The 22,967-nt window shown below is 39.2% G+C and overlaps 1 protein-coding gene across 1 annotated transcript in view; it reads right to left on the bottom strand.

Moving 5' to 3' along the window:
• c18h3orf33 (c18h3orf33 homolog (H. sapiens)) overlaps positions 1–22,967 on the bottom strand; it is a 466,419-nt gene that overhangs the window by 376,502 nt on the left and 66,950 nt on the right. The gene's annotated exons all lie outside the window — the stretch shown is intronic.

Below are 22,967 nucleotides of genomic sequence, written 5' to 3'. Positions count from 1 at the left end.
GTTGTGGATCAGCCTGAAAGGATATTTGAAATGTACGTTATACATAAATATACATGATAATAAAAATAATTAAGGAAAATTGGCATATGTAGTGTTGTACAAAATACCACCAATTGTACACTGATATTTGAAAAGACTAGGATATAATTATTAAATATAATAATTGTTAAAATGTTCCCCTTTTTAGTCACCCGTGACCAAACACTTGGTTTTGAAGTGACAGATGGGCCACTCTGGAGTCCATCCTGAACACACTGCTCCGCAGCAACCAAAATCGTACCCACACCTCTCCATTGCTGCATAGATTCAGATAGACATTTTATCATTTAATCATAAATGCGAGTATTGAAAAAGTGTATCTAAATGCTATTGTAAAATGTAACGTTAGCTAGCCCGCCATACTTACCCTGCCATGCAGGTGCAATGCCCACTCTGGATTTTTCCGGACTTCTTCGCAATGATCCAGGCGGAGTAGCTCTTTGAAAGCGTCTGACCCTCCTCGATTTCCCCGTAAACGACATAGGTATTTCCGTGTGTGTTAGAATTTTTTTTACATTTCCGGAATGAAAATAGTTATAGGCATCCAAGCTGCGATATGCTCTTGAACGCCTACCTTGTGTACACACATTCCTTCACGACTAAGTATTCAAAGATGTTTACCTGACTGACCTCCGGTAAATCAGACAGGTCTGTAGAAAAACATGTTTGCCTCAAAATTTTGTTGAACGGGTCTGGTAGTGTAACGTTGTCACATTTAAGTTTGGCCAAGTAACGGCTCTTTTCTTCTATTGGTAGTCCCAAATAATACTGGCTAGACTTGCTAGCTAATGTAATTTGCTTGTTTCTACAGATGAACTCAGTTGTTATTGATTCTACCGGAAGTTAAGTTTGGGCCACAAAAGCACGCATGCGCAGTAACGTTTGTTTATGTTGTTGCCGTTGAAACCGTCTATACAGTTGTACATAATGTTCCATTTGAACTAAGATTACAATTTTAACACATAATGAAAATGTGCATGAGTTTCCGATGAATTTACAGGTTTCAATATTCATACTGTAGTGTGTTTATATATGACTCAGTAAAGCCCTGACATTCGGTTCTATTTATTTAATGAATCATAATGCAATCGTATTATTCAACGTGCTATTATTATGTTTGAGACATCAACCACTGCTCGATGACCATAATGTTTGAATAAACTGTAGGTAACAACTGGTAAAATGTACATCTAGGTCATAAAAACCGTAATATTTTCTACTCAGCCATGTCAACAATTGTCCGTGAGCGAAATCTCCTCCCATCCGTTGTCTGATTGGCCTTTCGCAAGGATTCCTGGGTAGTTAAAGTGTGTGGAGCCTGCTTCTATGTGTGGAAGACCGCTTCAAGGGTACAAATGGGGCGCTGCTGAGCACACTTCAGAGCGTTAAAATGCTGAATGGGATGGCCTACGGATTCGTAGACTCCGCGAGCACGCGCAATTTAAGTCCACGAGACCGAAAGTCCTCATGAAGTGTGCCATTTGGGACAGGGCCTATGTTTCTCCTTCCTCTCATCCCATCATCTCTCAGTTTCTCTGCGGAGGGACAGTAAGAATTGAGCTTATATACATCACAGAGAGACTTCCCAGTAAGCAAAAATTGTGCACGCCGAAAGCGGCCCGATTAAGGCTAAGACACTCGGCCGAGCGCTCGGTTTTAACCATAGACTGTAAAAAAATATGGACGTACTAGTGTCCGTGACGTCACCCGTAGGTTTCTGAAGACCATTTTTGAAGCCTTCTTGGCAGCGCGTCACTCCCGAATTGATTTATTTTTACAGTCAGACAATTAGCTGAGGTAACGTGACGGCTAACAGACATCAGACAAACGGCTAATGATGACTAATGACAACAGCAGCGGGAATCCACCTGTCACTCAAAAGTGGACACCCTTAATTATGCAGAAATTTAAGGCTTAATATAATTTAAATGGATGAGTTATAAAAAAATTCACCCCCCTCACAGTTGTCATGAAGGGCAAAATTTACTGCATAGACCAAAGCCACATTTTGCTCCAGGCTGTAAACATGTTTTTTTCTGCTGTAAAGTTGAGCATTTCAACATGGGGGAGATGCAGATTTGACTCACTTTTGCAGCCAGCCCCAAGCGGCCAGTTGATGAATTGCTGTTTAATTCACTTCCGTGTTGGTTTCAAGAGAGAGACAGGGAGGTTGCCGCTTGGTTTTAACGCGGCCCGATGGCCCATGATGCCCATCTTTATGCAAATTAATTCCGTTAAACGCGACGCAACTATCCAATAGAAGTAGAGCATATGGAGACGGAGGGAAGTCTCTCGCAGGTCCTCTGTTCTAATACGCTACATTTCTCGCTCGGTCAAAACCACGTCAATAGCGGTAAACGCCCATCAACGTACCAATGTGGGGAGGCGTCGCCGTAAGACTCTCGGCCGCTCGGTTTTAACGCGGCCCGATTAACCCCGAGTGAGAGGACGTAAAGCTCGCCTCAATCCCGTTCCTTGTTTGGGCTTATTTAAACTTTATTGATTTCCATTCATGTCAGATTAATACTAAAATTGCTTAGCAGCCGTTATTTATGCAAGATAAACTGAAAGTAAAACAGCACTAGGAAGACAGGTTTCATGTTTAATGAATTTTTTATTGGACCACACTACAAGTCTACAAAAATAGAATAAATGAACACACACACACTTTTTAATAACAGATATTGAAATAATATCACAGCATTAATGTAAAATCAAGGAGTTCAAATACTATTTTCCAATATCAACATTTTTAACTTTGAAACATTTAATTCTGGCCGTTTTTGAGTTTTGTCTACGTTGTCTGCCTGTTCGCCCTCTGGCTTCGGCCACCATCCGGATCAGAGACTAACTGCAGCCACCTGGTGATGAGGAGCTCTATTTCCTTTTCTGTAGAATCTTTGGTCAGGGCAGTTCATATAAAGGTAAGCAACACATTTTTAATGAGAACTTTTTATAGAGCATGTTGTTGTGTTACTGTTTAATGAAATATATTATAAGCAGGGCCTGAAGTTAACTTTTTTGACCACCAGCCACTGTGGCGGGTGGCTTTAAAAATCCACCCGCCACAGTGACTTTTTACCAGCCAGTTTTTTTTGGCCTCATAAAAGGTGAAAAAAAAGAATTGCACAAACATTTGTTCTTTAACTTGTAAGAATAGCTGCTACACATTTAAGTGCTGTCAAGTTATTAACGAGATGAGATCCATACAAGTAATAATAACTCTTAGATATAGACCAGCTCGTAAACAAATCACACGCGGCTGTGTTGATGGCTGGGCAGCTGTTAGTTACAGCGTTCAGGAACCGTTAAGCAGAACTAAATTAATATTGTTATTACTGGTAAAGTTACCGGGTAGGCTACCGGACATTTTCTCACCGGTTCCCAACTCCCAACATCTGTGCAACTGTCATTGTAATGTAGCCTATGTCAGCGTTGCATCATCTCATCTCATCTCATCTCATCTCATCTCATCTCATCTCACCAACAGTTTAATACTTAACTCACACATTCAAACGTAGTCAGAGAAGGGCCTCATCTTTCTCTCCGATCACATAACGTTATACGTTCCGAAACACTCAAACTGCGCTGCTTTCACAGATGCTTTCTTTACTCCAGTAATGTGCCTGCCGCCACATTTTTTAGCTAAAATCCAACGAAATAGCTGACTTCGTTTAAATGTCAAAGAACAACAACTTTGCAACAAAAAAAAACAAAACAAAAAAAAAACCTTCACAAAGACCCGGCCCCTTTAGTTACTGTTGCTATGTCCGACAAGCTACACCGCGCTCACGCCAAACTCTGGCCAAACCATAATCTCGTACACAGTGAAAAACACATCGCGCAGCAGAGCGGACACTGACAACACGCTGACAGACAAGACAGAGGTTACTTTTGATATTAAACAAAGTCTCAACGTTAAAATTTGGTCATTTTAAAAGAAATTTAGACAATACCGTTTTGTGGCTCTGTAATATGTCTTGACAGATCGCTGTGGTGCCTCAGTTAAAGCTGCTCGTGAACCGATCATCTCTTCGGAAGACTTCCTTCTAGTTAATTTATAGCATCAAATAAACATGAATGAACACATGAAGGAATGTAGTTTTAACTGCGGAAAGATGTCAGTAGGTCTACTCAGTACACTACTTTTCAAGTTCGAATCCTCCAACGTTGAACTCTCCTGACTGCTTTGTCGGACAAAAAAGGCGGATTATGATTGGCCAGATCGCCTGTCAATCAAACTTCCCGCGAAGGGTCGATTCTCATTGGCTACCTGCCAATGTGGCAGGTAGATTGACAGTGTTACACGCCAATTGCAGAATTCACCCGCATTTGGCGTGTGGTCGGGTGTTAATTTCAAGCCTTGATTATAAGGTATAGTTGAGCAGACAAGCTAACATGACATGCAATTGGAGTCCACTGGAAACAGAAGTCTTAGCATTTTATACAGTGTTTGAATCTGAAAGAATTAGGGATGGCAGTTGATCATTTAATGAACGTAAAATACTGTACGATTGTTTTTCAACCTCATCCTGGTCTGTATGATACTTTGTAGTTCAATTTCCTTTATTTAATTTCTTGTGTAGCTAAAAACATTTTTTTTTTTTCATATCCAACTTTCCTGGAGATGGTCCTCACTGCAGAACATGAAATCCACGGGGAGGAGTCGGATCTAGATCCAACTCCTCCCACCTTACATATACCTAAACCTACCCATCTCCACCCCTTAATCCCTAAACCCACCCCTAAACCTACCAATCTCCACCCCTTATATCTGGATCCAACTCCGCCCCCCGGATCTCGTGTACTGCATTGAGGTGCTACTGCTTTCCTGTGCAGAAATCCTGAACGAAGGTCGAAAAGGCTGATATGAAGGAAACCAAACGTCTACACATTCCTCCAAGACTGCTGAAGTTCCTGTATGAACAACTGAAAACCCATGTAAAGTTTAAGCTTTTGTCAAATCTCTTAATGGACCTTTAACTGAACATACCGAAGAAGGAAAGTTTTTCACGCAAGTTGTTCACTCCAAAATGAAAATAATGTCATTAATTACTCACCCTCCTGATGTTCCAAACCTGCAAGACTTTAGTTCATCTTCAGAACAAAAATGAAGATCTTTTTAATGAAATCTGAGAGCTTTCTCTTCCTCTGTTGACAGCTTACGCAACTACCACTTTCAAGCTCTAGAAAGGTAGAAATTACTTCATAAATTTGAGGTTAAACCACTGGAGTCACATGGATTACATTTATGTCTATACCTTTCTGAATCTTGAAATTGGTAGTTGCGTAAGATGTCAATGGAGGGACAGAAATCTCTCAGATTTCCTCAAAAAGATCTTAATTTTTGTTCTGAAGACGAATGGAAGTCTTGTGGGGTGTGGAACAACATGAGCGTGAGTGATTAATGACAATCAAAATTTTGGGGTGAACTAACCCTTTAAGGAATATGGTGTTCTCTTACAGAAAAATGGCATCAGCACTAACATTTCACTCTACTATTGACTGTCTAAAGGCCCGTACACACCGGGACGAATATCGGCGCGCGTTATTCGCCAGCGTTTTTCAACGCGTTTTTTGTGTTCACACCCAAGCGTTTTTTGCTGACGATGAGCCAAGTGAACATGCAAATTCATTCCCTGACATTAGATGGCGCTTAATGTAAAACAGAAATACAATACCACTCCATAACAGTCTATACTCTGCAATACCACTCCATAACAGTTCTCTTTTAACAAGATTTTTGTAGTCGCTGTCGCGTTTGTCATATAGTTCTTTATTCCGACACCAACGAGACCAGCAGCTCTACATTCATCTTGCCTTGCATCTTCCTCGTCATTTCTCCCCGGCCCCACTCCAATTAATGAGTCTTGCCAGCGAAGTGTTCATTGCTCTTTTCAGGACCTGCCCCACAGTGTCTTTAAGAGTCATGCCTCCGACCATTCCAAGGAGAACAGTCTGAAACAAAAGACATGTACCTCGTTAGTTATTTAAGGAATATAGCATGAGTGAGAGTGGGGACTGACTTTTAGGAATGATCTGATTAATGCATAATTTAACTCACCAAATTCTTCTTCTCCTCTGGATTCTTTAATGTATCCTCCAAACATTGTAGCTCCTCGATAGTTGAAAGTGGGAGCCCAAAATGTGTTGGGTCTGGCGTGAAGTCTGGAACTGCTGGAGATTTTTTGGAGCTGCACCAGGATGAGCAACTGCTGCTCTCTGATAGAATCAAGCTGGATGAGGATCTCCTTAGCAATTGCTGTAAGACACAAGAAAAAGCAGGCATAGCAGATTAGTAGCAAAAAATTGTACGTAGATATGTCAGAGTAAACCGAGAGAGATCACTTTGTAGAATTCCTACCTGTAGGCACAGCCTCCCGAGAAGACCTGTTTTATGTGTCATGTACTTGTGGGGTGTTTAAAAAAAAAAAAAAAAAAGATGTTTTAATCTCATCACACATACCAAAGTTAATTTTTGTTTCCATGAGCTATAGAATAGCTTTCTTGCCCTTCTTACTTGATATCCAGTTTGGCCTGATGACTGACTTCTGCCAGCTGCTGCATGGGTTGGGGTGTCAGTAGGAGGTGTAGCCCTCCGGCTGTTGGTAGTGGAGACTGGAGACCACGGTGGTGGACTAGCCGCTGTGATGTTCGCTGAAAGGGGAGAAGCCCACGGACCTGCTGCCGAGCTGTTTGCATCAGAAGGGGGATCAACTGTTGTCTCTGAAATATGGCCTGGGGACCAAAAACCTTGACCAGCTGTCTGACTCCCTTCACCTAGAGCTGCCACAAAGGTGCAATTGGCCGTTATGTTAGTTTCACTCAGATGCTTAATAAAAGATTAATGGAAACCACTGTAACAACTGCAACAGGCCTACCAGCAAGATATGGGATGCAGGGGGCTGGTGCAAGTGGGGAGTGTAAGATTTATTTTTGGTTGGGGCACGAGGTGCAGCAGTCCTCCCTTGCTCCTCTTCCTCCTCCTCTTCACTGCTGCTTACTATTCTTTTACAGCCTCTAACATTGATTACACTGGGATGTCAGTTTGTCATTGCAGTGAATAATAAATCATATTTAATAAAAAAAATTAAAAGTTGGTTTTGTCAGGAGGTTGGAGGTGCATTGTAAGGCCCTCTAGCTTGCGGCCTAAATGTTTGCCCAGGTGTATTATAACTTTTGACGCGGCCATTCAAATGCTTTGAAGGAAATTATGTGCCACTCCTACCTGTTCTTTCTCTTCATGTACTCTGGCCTGTTATCCTCATCTTCAGTATTTAGATCAGAGGTAATTGTTGCCTCTAGCAGCTTTGCACAGGCAATATCATACACGTCTGTCAACACAAATGCAGATTAGGTCTAAATGGAAGGGCTCCTTATTATGTTACTTGTGCAGTAAGGTTTCAATTCAATAAGTGTGGAATTGTGGAATTTGAGAATGAAGCATTACTATTTTATTTTTTTATTTCTATTTGTCCTTTATTTTACAAGGTGATGTCCCATTGAGATATTCAAATCTCTTTTACAAGAGAGCCCTGGGGCAACAATTACACAAGTTACACAAAATCACAGAAACAGACAAAACAAACAAAACAGATTTACAGTACATGTAAAACAATTTAGGAATGACATAAAGGGGTCATTGAAAATATGTGCATTGTTCAAATTTGGAACATTTAAGTATTTGTTTAAAATGTTCAAGTGAGATAAAAACAGAAAGCTTCAAAACTTTTTGGAGCAAATTCCAACACCAAGGAGCAGCATAACTAAAAGCAGTCTTACCAAATTCAGTTGTTATACGTGGGATATTTAGAGCCAGAATGTTAACGGAGCGGAGATTGTAAATGGAATGATTCCAGGTCAACAGACTAGTAAGATAGCTGGGTAAATTACCGTTAATAGCTATGTAAATAAAAATATTCCAGTGGAACCATCTACGCAGACCTAAAGAGCTAAAACCAGTCACCTCATAAAGACGACAGTGATGAGTGCGTGACTTGGCATTAGTAATGAACCGTAATGCACCATGGTAATGCAGCCACCCATAGAGGGTGGGATCTCACTCACAGAATGTACACAGTGTCAGCCATCTTTCTTTGGAAGCTAAGCTAGCAGGCTCTTGTTCTGTGGAGAAAGCTGAGTAGTAGGGGTTACCACCCTCTTTTTCCCGGACATGTCCGGCCGTCGAGATTGTCCAAAATGTCCGGGATTCGGCTTTTGCTTTCTGCAGTCGCCATTCATTGTTTACATGCACACCTTTTGTTTCAATCTAACTGAATTCATTCTGATTGGTGAATCTGAATGTAGTGTTTACATGAACGCTAAACAAGTGATTGGTGGATGTGCGTTTTAACATTGCTAAGAAAATTCCCGCTCCTCCGTGAGAGATACGAGACCTGTGCGTCTCGGTAATCACGACACCGGCCTCGCGCCGTTCTCCCGCGGCCGTCAGCCTCGTCCTGCTCGCCACAGTAAACATGATGAATGGCGACTGTAGAACGCAAAAGCCGAATCATGGACATTTTGGGCGATCTCGAAATCCCGGGCAAACTCGTCAGGGAGTCTCACTAGTAGCCTAGCCTTGTTGTTTTCAACTGCTCTCTAACCGGTAGGCGTGGCTTGGGAGTGGCTGCCTAGGGCAGCTAAGCAAGTGCATTCTGGGAGTTGTTGTCTTTCATCCACATAAGCCAAAAATACATTTTCTGGCTTTTCTCAGTCTAGAAAGCTCCAAATTCAAAAATAATTTCACATTTCTTCTACATAAATTACCTATTTTAAACACACATTCATCTTTCCAGAGGTGAAGTATCCCTTTAAGCACTGCAGATGAGGGAATGAGTTTAAAGTCGAATCCCACACTGACAAGAGAAGCAGGTGAATTGTGTTGGAGGGGTGAGGAGAAATGTCTGTGTGAGACTTCTTCAGGATATGATTGTTCAAATATGTCCCCTGCCTTAATGAAATTGTCATTGAAAGCATTAACAATATCATTCTTGTTTGATATCTGTTGGGTGTCTTTAACTATATGCTTAGGGAGAGCAGAGTCACTGAGAGGAAGTTCAATTTTATCGTCTTCTAAAATTTAGATGGGTTATTTAGGTTTGAGGACATTGATTTGAGGTAGAAGTCAGATTTGCACTTTCTTATAAGGTAAGTGCACTTGTTCCTAAGATACCTAAAGTTAGTCCAGTCAGATTGGAGGTTTGTGGTCTTTGCTAAGACCCAGGCTGCATTTCTCTCATGGATCAGAGAAGACGGTTCATTGGAAAACTAGGGGTTATCACGCCCTTTAATTCTATAGCATGTTAGGGGGGCATGTTTATCAGTTATCGAAAGAAAAAGTGAGTGAAAGTAGTTCCATGCCACATTGATATCCGGTATAATACTAATTCTAGAGAAATCACATGTTTAATTCATGTAAAAAGGCTTGTTCTACAAACCTTTTAAAAAAATGTTTTAATGAGGATGCGAGGCTTGGATTTAGGGAGCTTGGTGTCCCTAACACATGCTACGTGCAATGGTCACTGATGTCGTTAGAGAATACCCCTATTCCTTTATATGTCTGTGGAGTGTTGGTGAGTATTAGATCTATTAGGGTTGACTTATCTGGAAATTTTCTATTAGGACGGGTAGGGGAAGAAACAAGCTGAGTAAGATTTAGCTCATTTCAGATATTTTCCAGGCAGTCGGAATTAGCAGAGAGCCAGTCCCAGTTCAGATCTCCCATAAGCACAATTTCCCGATCCCGTAATTCGACTAATACATCAGCCAGAGAATTTAAGGCCTCCTTAGCAGCAGAAGGAGGCTTGTAGCAGGCAATGACAGTAAGGACCCAGCAAGCAATTATGCGCTTAAAAGGCACCTCATAAAAAAAAAAAATATATATATTTTTTTTTTTTTTTTTTTTTTTTCTGTAAATTCTCGCTTTTCTGGCTTATGCTACTCTGAATAATGCCTGAACTTCGTATTTTGAGCACTTATTGCGTTGTTTTTTGCCTCTTCACGATGACTTGCTTAATTTAGTCCCAATTTGTAAGTCGCTTTGGACAAAAGCGTTTGCTAAATGACTAAATGTAAATGTAAAATGTCATAGCCGTCCAAACACAGCCCAGACGTCTAGGCTAAACAAGGGAAGATTGGGGCTGTCAGTGAAGGTGTAATAGACGTCTAAACCATCGCCCAAGAATAGACTAGTCATCAGTTAGAAAACAAAGAAATGAATGAGTGAAGAAATTAAATCAAACACCTTGTAATCACTGTTTACTTTGCTTACATGATGGACTATCAAACATCTCGCAAGTTATTTTGGCAAAAAACACATGTAATCATATTCAAGGTTATTTAGTCTAGAAGTGTGTTACTCACACTTAGTAGTACTGAAGTACTGTACTGTTACAGCTGGACTATATCGGGTCTATAGCTGACCTAGACAGTGACGAGACGGCTATTGCATGCTGGGGAGTGATGTGGAAGAGAAAGAAATATCAATAGACAAAAACTCAAATATTTTAGGACGGGAGATAGATTTAGTTACTCTGCAATTAAACCTGGTTTTAATGTAAATGGCAACACCACCGCCCTTACTTTGACGATCACTACGAAATAAATTATAACCAATAATATGGATAGAAGAATCAGAAACAGATTTCTTCAACCAAGTCTCAGACAAAACCAAAACATCAGGGTCTGAAGTAGACACCCAAACCCTGACTAGGTCCATTTTTGGCACAAGACTTCTAACATTCATGTGGAGGAAGCCAAGACCATTTCCAAGACCAAATCTGAGAGCTTTCTCACTCCTCCATAGGCTTCTAAGACACTATAACTTGCTGGCCCAGAAAATGCATTAAAGACATCGTTAATATAGTCCAAGTGACTACAGTGGCTCAATCTTAAGTTTATAAAGCGACGAGAATACTGACAAGAATTTTGCAAAAAAAAAAAAAAAACGACTTTATTCCACCATTTATTTCCTTCTCTCTGGGCCTCGAGTTTTTTCACGTAGTGTAACTGCGTAGCGCTTCTGTGTTGCACGTCACACGCATGACACACGACCAGCGTCGGCCAATAGTGAGCCTACGTGTGACGTGCAACACAGACGCGCTGCGCTAAAACACTACGTGAAAAAACTCGAGGCTCAGAGAGAACGAAATAAATAGTGGAATAAAGTCGTTATTTTTGGGGGGTTTTGCGCACAAAAAGTATTCTTGTCGCTTTATAAACTTAAGATTGAGCCACTGTAGTCACTTGGACTATATTAACGATGTCTTTAATGCATTTTCTGGGCCAGCAAGTTATAGTGTCTTAGAAGCCTATGGAGGAGTGAGACAGCTCTCAGATTTAATCAAAAATATCTTAATTTGTGTTCCGAAGATGAACGAAGGTCTTATGGGGTTGGAACAACATGAGGGTGAGTAATTACTGATAGAATTTTCATTTTTGGGTGAACTAACCCTTTAATGTTACCTGACATCAAAAGAAGTAGAATTATTAAAAGACGATATTTTAATCTGACAGCTTTGGAACTGCGAGAATCATGATTATGAGGTTGACCAGTTTATATTAAAACATCAAAGCTTTCCATGACAGTTTTACTAGGAACACAAAAATATATATTACAAGGAAATAAATTATATTTAATGACTGGCTGGTAGAATGCAGTGCACGAAAAATGCATAAATGCAATATAGGAGAGTTCAGGATGGAAGCCATTTATGTCATCAGGCCAGGGACTTGGTCAAATGAAACAATATAAAATGTAGTAATATTAACAGTCATTAGTAGGAGAACAGTGTGAAGCAGGAGGTATATGGCATGCATTTTTGGTCTGTAGCGATGTGCCCAGGGTAATCCACGGAAACGGGAAACAGCTGATTGAGTTTGTGCTGCGGAAGACAAAAAACGTGGAGTAAACAAACGAACCAACGTGGTCGTTGTGGAGTCTACAATGCCATTGTGCAAACACTGATAGCAACAATTTGCCAAACAACTTTCCTTTTCAAGCAAGTTTGAGTGCGAAGCTAAACCACTCCGGGTAAACGAGTAGCCCAAATTTTGCGTTGAGTGCGAGGTGGAAAACGCTCACGCGTCAGCTGAATGCGGGGGAGACAGTTGTATCAGCGATCGACACTGTTTCTGATCGCTTTCACGGCAAAAAAATGGTTAAGGTAAGAAGCATAACTTTCCTTAGTAAGAAGAATTAGAGTGCGTTGGTATAGCTCTGGAGGATGAGCTGTCGTGTGCTTCCCTTGGCCTGCTCCAACTGCTGAATGGCATGTAGAATGTACTATACCATGTGAATACATCACACAGACTCTGAGCTTTGCAAGAGATACAAAAGGGGGCCAGAAACGTTCACCTCCTTTCAGCCAATTAGAGTGGATAACTTCAACCTCCTTTGAATTGACAAACTCCACGATATGATACATTCTATAAAGAAGAAGAAATGTACTGTAGGTCGCCAGTAGAATACTCGATTACTAAAATAATCGATAGCTACAGCCCTAGTTGAAACATTCCTTGTAAAGAACATGTCAATCATCATCAGTGGAACGGTGGAACGGTTGCACTGCACACACACCTCTAAGCAAAATATAGCTCATCCCAGATCTCTCATCAGCACACAAAATACATTATGAAATATAATGCTAAAAAAAAATAACATGAGTCTTCATCACTCATGGGAACTTGGGAATTATTTTCCCCTTTCGGCACTTTTTCCAGCTAAATGTGCGTCAGGCGGATTAACGTCAAACAAGTCTCTTGTGGTCTACAGCTCTGTTGCTTGGACATGCCCTCTGCCTTTTGTTAAACTGTGCAGATATATTTTGAACAATATTTGTAGAAGTTGGATCATTGACAATGATATTTATCTCATCGCAGGAGGTTTAACAGCACAGTGCTGCAACTATTCAGTCTTGTCATCTCAATAGTTTGATTGTTCTACCCACTCTCCCAGTTACCCCGAGGCTGTAGTAATGTGGGTGCACCTGTATTCATCATTTCAGTTTACGGTTGCTTAAAGTCAAAATGCCAAAATCTGATCTGATCCAGCACTATTCCACACCTGACTTACAAACAAAGCATTATAGCCCTAAACCAAATGAGACGTAAAACATATGCTATATATCTTCTACAAATGATATTTCAGTGTTGTCTGTCTGGGCGTGTTTTACAAAATTTCCTTCACTATGATTCATTTCACAACCTGATAAAAAAGTTACATCACCAAGAAGGTGTTAACAGTAACCCCTTACAATAAGATATTGCAATACTGAATATCCGGTTATCATTTACCGGTACTCACACTGATATCATTCCAGGAATTAAAGACAGCATGAATTAAAGAGTAGACAATATTATATTAATTAGTATTTATACTTCAACCTAATAAATGCTGTTAGTGCATGATATCTAATGCATTAACAATATTAAACTTAAGTGTTGCGAATAAAATAAGAGCTATAATGCAGTAGATCCAGTGACACAGGAGCTGGGAAATGAAAACCTCAAGCCAACAGAGCTGTTCAGTCATGCCGAACCTGGAAAACTCATTCTCTATGGGTCCTTTCTGGAATTTCTGATTGGTTGGCACAATACGAATGTATTGTAGGAGTGTATTGATCCTGCAATCTCTAAATGCAATTCAATTTACATTTATTTGTATAGCGCTTTTCACAATACACATAATTTCAAAGCAGCTTTACAGAAAATGCATGTTACATACAGTGATCTATTATCAGAGGTGACTGTGCCCAAGTTATGCATTTCAGAATGTACATATATCATGCAGCAAACAATGTATTAATTTAGCAATTTATTAATTTAGGCAGGAACAAAGAGGTCATTGAGATAAAGAATACATGTTGTTAACAAATGTTTAGGATATATATAAAAATGTAGCATTGGTGCATGTTGATTCAGAGTTAGCGTCATCTGAAGTCCTCGCATTTGCACAGTTTTAAAATTTATGCTTGAAGTTATTGTGGTAATTTATGGTCTAGATAGAACAAAATGATTGATTAAAATCTCTTGAAATAATGTTAACCACAGAAATAAAACAATTATTACACTTTATTTTAAGGTGACACCGTTACATTGTACTTAAATATGTACTGAGTTTTTTTTTATTATTATTATTTTAAATAAGTTTTGAGTGATATTAATAGATTGTTTGCACATGACTTCACTGCTGTGGTGCGAAATGCAGATCGAGAGCATAAAGCGACTTGATTAAATATTCACATTCTTCATGGTATCATTTGCAGGGAAGATAAGCATTTTTATGACTGTAGCAGAATTAATAGTACAATTATTTAATCAGTTCATCCAGTAAACAGAAAGCATAATCAATTATTAATTCTAGGGAATAAATTATCTTCCTGGCCAAGAAAGAATAGTCTTTTCCAAGTAAAGTAAATAAAGTACTAGCAGGGTAATAGCATTGGTATCGCTATAGATCAAGATGTTTAAGTGACTTCGATATTTCTGTGAGTGGCAAACACAGAGACAATAAAGCGTGGATATAATGGTTTAATAAACAAAACTACGGTAGGCTAAACACACCTAAACTAAGCAAAGATTGTATACAGAATCAAGAAAGTAAAGAAAAGTGAAGAAAAAGAGAGAGAAGAAAAGAGAATGGCAATATTACAATCAGTTAACCACAACCTACGAGAAACATTAGAGAATCAGGATCACCTTAAAGGGGCACAATAGCTTAGAAACGCATCTTAAGGCTGCGAACGGGTACTTGCATTGACTTCGGTTGCTGAACAAGTCCAGATGCAGGAGATTCTTGAGATTCTTGATGATTTTGTCAGGAGTGCGCTGAAGCATTCATTTGGTTTCTTGGGGCGGTACACGTTGAATCCAAAGAAATTAACTTGGTCCACGATGAATCCAAAGAAGTTAATTTGAAGATGAAGTTGCCAGAATGTGACAGGAGAATGTTGTCTCAAAGAGATTGAGCAAAGATCTGACCTAATCAGACACTCTTAAAGGTCCTATCAGTTCACACACCCATTTGTTGCGATGACCAATCAAAGATGACCGGGAGAAAGTCTTTGTTCCATTTTATTCCAATTTGCATGTTCATGCTGGCATGGAGAATTTGTGCAGTCTTTACACAAAAGTATGGTAAAAAAATATCATGATGCAATTTATCATAACATGTTGTACACCATTGATTATAAAATCAAAAGAGGATTCTTTTGATTCCAAGAAAGGATTTGAAGCAGTGATACATCACCTTTGGATATCAACATTTGAAGTTACTCTAACATACATAACTAAAGAATCATTACTAGGCTAATAAAACATAGGGACATGCATAAAACACAGGAGAAATACTATTAACATTTGGGAAAGTTTGTGGGTAAGAATGGCATAAATCTCCTTGTGTATTGGAAGTTTATCTCTATAGTCTTTGACCAAATGGCTCGTGCCGTCTGGTCTCTGAGGGTTGCAGACAGTCTCTTGCTGAGGTCGTTCAGGAGAGCAGAGGTTATAACGGTCTTTGAAGAGAACTGGTTTGAGGGCTGATGACAACAGGGGAGAGGGGAAAGGTTTTATTATGTCTAGTCCATTCGTTACACAATTGCATGATCATGTGTTGTTTTCACTGAAGTTTTGTAGAATTCCATTTACATTTGCTATCCGGCCTCCTCAACCTGCTTCCCTTAGTGTTTTTACACATTGTATCACACTGTCCAGTTTTCTCCCTGAATGATGATGCAGAAATGGTGATGATCCCTGAATGATCCTGCCCTAAACTCACTGGCAGAAAGGCAGATATAAACAAAGCAGACTAGAACTCAACACGGCGTGATGGCAGTTTCACGTTCTCTATATCTACCGCCTCGATGGCAGGCAAGTCTTTCAATCCAGTTGAAAAATGACTCCTCTTCATAACAGAAGAATCACGTCCAACATATGTTTTGATTTGCTCTTCAACCCTTCTAAATACGAACTTTCCTCCATCCCACTTTTCACCTCCTGCCCTCCATCTGAATTCTGCACGTCATCAGAATCACATGTCTGCAAACATCTATTTACTACATATACTTATTATAGAGTTACGGTTAGGGCTACTTGTGTCCCACTGATGCAACAGACGCAAGGATGAATCAACACAAAGCTTTAATGAGTATACTTCAAAGGAATACAACTCAGGAGCGCAAGTGTTAAGTATCCAAACAGGCAACTTGGCTTGATTGCAGGCAAGTGATCGGGTGAGTCACACGTATGAGCGATAAGACCAGACAGTGAGTATTTGTGAGAAGTTGTTTTATGTGGCAGTCTGTGATGAGTGACAATTTATAGCTTGTAATTATGCACAATTTACTGTTATTATAGTAAGCGGCGGTTTCTTCATTAGGGCGATCGGGCGACGCACCACCAAAGTGTGAAAGGGACTTTTTCAATCACAATCTCATTCAACCACAGAGTTACGCTAGCAGTCACTCACTGTTGTTCTGCCTCTGGATATAGTCCAATCAGCGCCAAGTCACGTTCTGTGGAGTACCGCCTCTTTTTCCCGTGAGTGTTCCCATAGACTTAAGGCTTGTTCGACTTCATGCAGCTCTGCGCAGACCGATCGGCGGCTGACTTGAAGCAGTGCATGCCGGTTAGAAATTTTGTCCGACTTGATACAGCGCCGACGCCACGTGACTGTGACGTATGCCATCAAAGTACCGCGAGAGCGATTCGGGAGTAGCCGGAGAACTCAGCCAGCGCAGCTTCTCACTGGGCTGCAGGAGGGCTGATGACGACACAGCTGTTCCACGATTGGCCGGATTCACCACATGACAACGATCACGTGTGTTTCGTGTTTATTCGAACACCTTTAGTTCCTCTAAAGCTCACAAATCAGTTTTTGATAACAGTAAACACTATTTTCATGTAGTTGCGATGTTATATTGTGTCATGTTTATCAAATTAAAACTGATTAAAAAATGTAGACTCCACTTCATTGATAGTATAGCTTATGTTGAACTTTATTCTTGTTCAAACAGACGCTGTATGAAGCAGTACATTTAAAGTATTGAATGAAAATGTCTCTGAAACATCTGTGTATTATTTGGCAAATATTGCATTTATTTCACTTCAGCTGTGGTAAAGTATGCAAACACCACGTGAGCAGTCACTACGAGAACCAGAAAGTGTCCGACTTCACGTCTCCGTTTGCAGCTCCTCCCCGCCTGCACGCGGCTACTCTCGCCGATCGGTTACATCCAGCCGCAGCCGATGTCCAACACACCTTTACATTCAAAGATTTTTTTTTTTCGAACTACAGGCACTGCAATGCATTCTCTATGGGTTCCGGGAGGGCTCTCACTAACGTGCTTTCGTCATCATACGTAAACTTCACTTGTGCAGCGATTGGTGGAAACAAATATACCTCTAATAATATTTAGCCATAAGCTGAAGTGACATCCAGTAATTTCCTCAGTGCATAACTTACATTTCACGGACATATTCTCCATCTGTAAATGTTAGAAAGTCAATATTTCCAGTTTGCTGTCATGAGTGGGTGAGCTTTCTGCAAGCGAAACTTCCGTGAACGAGCGCCGGCGCGTGCATGCGCGCCGAACAGACGGAGCGCCGAACAGACGGAGCCCAATTATTTTGTTTTTAGATTGTAATGTTGCAATGTTAGAATGTAATGTGATTTGGCCCCTTTTTTGGATAGACTGCAGATAGACAGCAAGGTTACAATATGTTTGTGTTTTATAACCTTCAATATGAACATTGTTTGTAGGACAATATTGATCAGGATATGACTTTTTTTATTTTTTTTTATAAATACAGTTTTTTTTTTATTCCAATAGAAAAACAATAATTAAATACTGTTGCGCCCCCCCAATTTTTTTTTTGCACCAGCCGCCACTGGTAAGTACATATAGTAACCTGTAAATGTCACCTTAAAGCTGCATTCCGTAACTTTTTTGGGTTAAAAATTGTCCAAAATAAATGTTTGAGCAAGTACATAACCAGCCAGTGTTCAGTGTTCAGTGTACACAACCAGCCAGTTTACCCGTTGTAAAATGCTAAAAACTTCGGTGTGCCTAACGTTACAGAAGAAAAGAGACTGCAACCGGCCCATTCGAAAACAAGGATAAATATCGGAAGGACATTAAATGTAGTCACGCAATGCTGATGTTGTTAACATTAACAATTTGAGAACAAAGTATAATTTGCACGGTTTGACGTGATATCATAAGCGATCGTTAGATTTAATCGGTGCGATTTACTGCAATGCTTTTTTCCCCTTAGTTGGTCAGAACAAAAGTGGATGTTACTTGTTCAGACTACATTTTCCTGTGTAAATTCGTATGTTGGTCATACTCCAAAAAGTAGAATCTGTGATTGCGAATGCCAGTATCCACGCCGGCGGCGACTGACAGCCACACATTCTCCTCTAAACACTGGATTCATCCGCGCTGTGCCGTGCCGAGGCACAACACACGTAAAGTTGATAATTCTGCGAATAATCGCAATTGCAGATTTCGAACAGAGATGGCGACAAAGAGGAGAAACTAAAATTGAAAACATATATTCTACACTTCTCACTATAACTAAAAATACTTGACAAATGCATTCACAACCTCTATGTTATTGTACTTTAATACATAAAGTAATACATCCTTTCCATTCAATGTTTGGCCCGCAACAATAGAATACTATATATAAAAAAAAAAAGTTTAGCTTTTAACACCTTTTACATGACACTATTTATTTTCATGGCCATAGCATAGGTTAAAAGGCTACTACTAAAATAAAAAATCTACTACACTATTTCTGTAAAAAACAAAAACAATTTCAATCCTCCTGATGTTCTCTTGTAGCCTATACTTTCTTTATGTGGGCTTCTAGGTCGCTAGCACCTTTATTTGACACTGACACGTACGTGCCAGCTTTGCAGTTCATGCATTCTGCTTTACACGGATCCCGCCCGAAACGAAAACACGGGAATTTTCTCTGTAAATCATCTGTGAATTTCTATGGTGAATGTACGTCTGGGCTTTTTTTTACGCTGTTAGCTACTTACATCTTATTTCGCACTTGAGTGACCGTAAACTGAAGCGTCGAGTCACGCTGCCAAAATTCTGTGAACGTAAAGTCCGCCTACTTTGATTTGATTGCTCATTTCAAATATTCTGACAAGATGTATTCTGAGATGAACACACACACACACACACACACACACACACACACACACACACACACACACACACACACAGCAGGCCTATTCTGACGTGATCTCTGCTTGCCGCTGCGGATTGAGGAACGCGCTGATTATAACAAGACGGGCGAAGCCAGTTTCATATGTTTTGTGTGCAAACTGCAAAGGCAAGCGCCAGTCAATTTAAAGTACACGCGTAGTGGCCCAATGAAAAATAATGAAAACCAGGACATTTTCATCTCTTTATAAAAAACAGGCAGGACGTGAAAACAGGATATATATTGGGCACTATATCAGTGGGATAACAAAGATACAGAAAAATTATATATAATGAATAAATAATAAACAAACATACAGAATATACTTCAAAATATACACAAATATATACAAGTAGCCTACTACAGATTATTAGAATTGTTAGAAAATATACATACAAAAATAAAATAAATAAAAAAAACAGTAGAATAGAGCTGAAAGAAATCTACGACAGTTGGAATATATGATTAATAATAAGGAAAAAATAAATTAACCAGATGAACAATAAAAGTAAAATAAAATGATGATTGGGCCCAGAGTCTAAAGGTGTCCTCTCTTGCGCCATGAATACGTGCAGTGGACAATTCGAGATACACCACATCTATAAATGTGAGAACCCAATACTGCTTATTAAGAGGATGTGGAGGTTTCCATCTCGTTGCTACTATTTTCTTAGCGGCTGTCAAACCAGCTAAAACCACTCGTTTCTGAGTTTTGTTAAGTTGGATATCATCTAAAATAAAAACAGATGGGGACAAAGGGGCCGAAACATTCAATAAAGTGGACAAACTTTCTTTAACCATATTCCAAAAGTAAGCAACCCCAGGGCATTCCCAAATCATGTGGGAAAAAAAAGTACCAATTTCCCCTGTATGGCACAGCGTGCAATTAGGATCAGGTTTAAGCTTCATACTATAGAGTTTATGTGGAGTCATATAAGTCCTATGAATAAAATTAAAATGGATTTGTTGATGATCCGGATTCCTTGAGGCATGCATTACCATCACCCAAACACTGTCCCAATTAAAACTGGGGGAAAGGTCAGGAATATCTGCCCGCCATGAAGAGTCTATTGTCAGAGGAGGATGCATTTTTTCCAGAAAAAATTTATATAATTTAGAAACCAAAACCTCTTGTTCCCCGAGTCTCACATAACACTTTAAGTAAAGGGTGATCTTTAAGAGGAGCCAACCAAGGAACCCCATAAGCCTTCATGGCTGCCCTCAACTGTAAGTAAAAAAAAAAAGGTAGAGCTCTGAAGGTTAAATTGAATGGAAAGCTTAGCAATGTTTCTGAGGTGGAAGAAGGCTGTTTTTGTTGCTGTCTTGTATAACTCCCAGGTGTTTAACTGTAGAGGATGAAGTTACAGTACATCCTTCTAGATGCAAATTGAATTCTAAGGGATTCTGTGTACAGGTTTTTGGTCCAAAAGTAGTACCTCAGTCTTATCTTAATTACAGACAGGTGATGCAAACAGAATGACCACGGTTATATATAAATACTCAAAACAATTTCCACAATACTCTTAAGGATAATTTGGGTGTTGGCTGTTCCTGCATTCTTGGGAAATGATCTTTATATCCTGTAGAGGATGTGATGAGATCCAAAAATGAACATTCCCACTGAAGTTATGCTTAATTTTTATGCTCGGTATTTTGAAAGCCAACAGATCATCCTAATTATCAGGAGGAAGAACAAACAAACCCTCTTGAAAGTTTCCTCAAGCTCTCAGAAAAGCTCTGTTGCCTTTTAAAATTCTTGTGGTTCATTTTGTTTTGCTACGTGTGGCACTGCTTAAATCTGTTTTTATAAAAACAAAACAAACTGAGATGGATTTTCCAAGACAAACAGATGAATACACATAAATGAAAACACTCTCTGTCTCTGTCATTGATATTAAGATGGCCATGGCTGCCTAAAAATGCAAGTTGACCATGACGTGCGTCAGTAAATCTCAGCCTTAGCCAGCTCAGGTACTCATAGCCAGGCTAAGTTACTAGATAAATAAGCTGCCGAGATTCATAGCACATATTTATGGAGGTCCAAACCTGCAGAAATAAATACATAACTTTTTTTTTTAGGTAACACTTTACAATAAGGTTCATTGGTTAAATAATCGCCACTTATTATTTTAAACTAACGTTATAATGCACTAACAAATGTACTGTTTAATTTGGGAATTTTTGCAATACACCAAATAATTATTTTAAAGTCAACTCTTTATCTTACATTTAAATTCACACACTCTTTACAGTGGCCTAATATTTGAATTTCACGTTTCAGACTGAGCTCAAAGTGAAAAAAAAGCCTGGCTATAGGCTTTCTCACGTGTTTCCAGACTTCTCGACAAGACTGCAAACGTCTCATTTAAAGTAAGTATCATTTTATGGAGTTGATTTAGATTTGATATTATTAACAAATACATGCAGAAAAATCAATTCATTTGATCAAATTTGCAACGGTATTTTGCTATCCACAAACATGCATTTCAACTCGTGTCTGCAATGAATTTGATCGAATTTCACCACAATTTGTACCACAAATTGTGATACATTAAAGGGATACTCCACCGAAAAATTTAAATTCTGTCATCATATACTCACCCTCATGTTGTTTCAAACCTGTATGAATTTCTTTCTTTTGCTGAACAGAAAGGAAGATATCTAGAAGAATGTCAGTAACCAGACAGTTTAAGATACCATTGACTTCCATAGTATATTTTTTTCCTACTATGGAAGTCAATGGTATCTAAAACTGTCTGGTAAAACCGAGGTCCTGACTCTCTGTGGTCATTAAAAATCCCATGGCATTTCTCGTAAAGAGTAGGGGTGTAAGCTATAAAAATAGGTGTTAACTATAAAAACTCAATCAGCTGAACAAAAGATCTTAAGTTGGGAGACGTGACCTTACTCAGTGAATTGAGTTAAGTGAACTACTGTGTTTAAAAGTTGAGTAAACTCAAAAAAGCTGTTTAGCAAGTTGCCTTACAATTTTAAGTTATGTCAATTTTTCTTTTTTTACAGTAATGTTATATTATTATATTACAGATTACAGTTGCTTACATATTATATCAGCAAATTGAACTGCTAAAGGTACCATAGGCCTATATTAGATATTTTTTAATTTATCACTTGACATTGGATATTTAATTGTACATTTCCCCTGTTTTTACATTTAGACAATCTTTTCCATTCTCGAACGCTCATTTTAAGTTAATCTTTAAAAATGCTAATAATTGAATGACACCCCTAAATTGTCCTGGAACTGTGCCTGACTGAATGCCAGCTTATGTTATATGACTTGGAAATTAAATAAACAATATATTAACTTCTCAAGGAAAGTTTTGAAAAGTCTATTCAATGCTTTGCTCGTCTAATAATGTAATCTCTATGAATGAATCTTCATTTGGACTTTTCTCAGCAAATGTTAATTTATGATTTACAAGCGGTGTGGAGAATGGACGGATGGATTGTGTCATTCCTCCGTCATCCCCCCTTTTCTCTTATTGCATTCATTTATTGCACATTTAATTGCATTGCATTTACACAAAGTCTTCTGTAGATGGACCCAAAAATTACATTTACATTAATCAATTTGCACATGCTTTTATCCCAAGGTACAAATGAGGAACATCACAAGCAAGTTATTATACAAGAGAGAACAATACTTGCAGTACCGCAATGCCAAGTTTTCAGGAGTACAAATG

This window comes from Leuciscus leuciscus, assembly GCF_965113295.1.
Source record: "Leuciscus leuciscus genome assembly, chromosome: 10".
NCBI classification, from domain to species: Eukaryota; Metazoa; Chordata; class Actinopteri; order Cypriniformes; family Leuciscidae; genus Leuciscus; species Leuciscus leuciscus.
The sequence above is the reverse complement of the archived record's forward strand: the minus strand, read 5'-3'. Positions and strand labels throughout refer to the sequence as shown.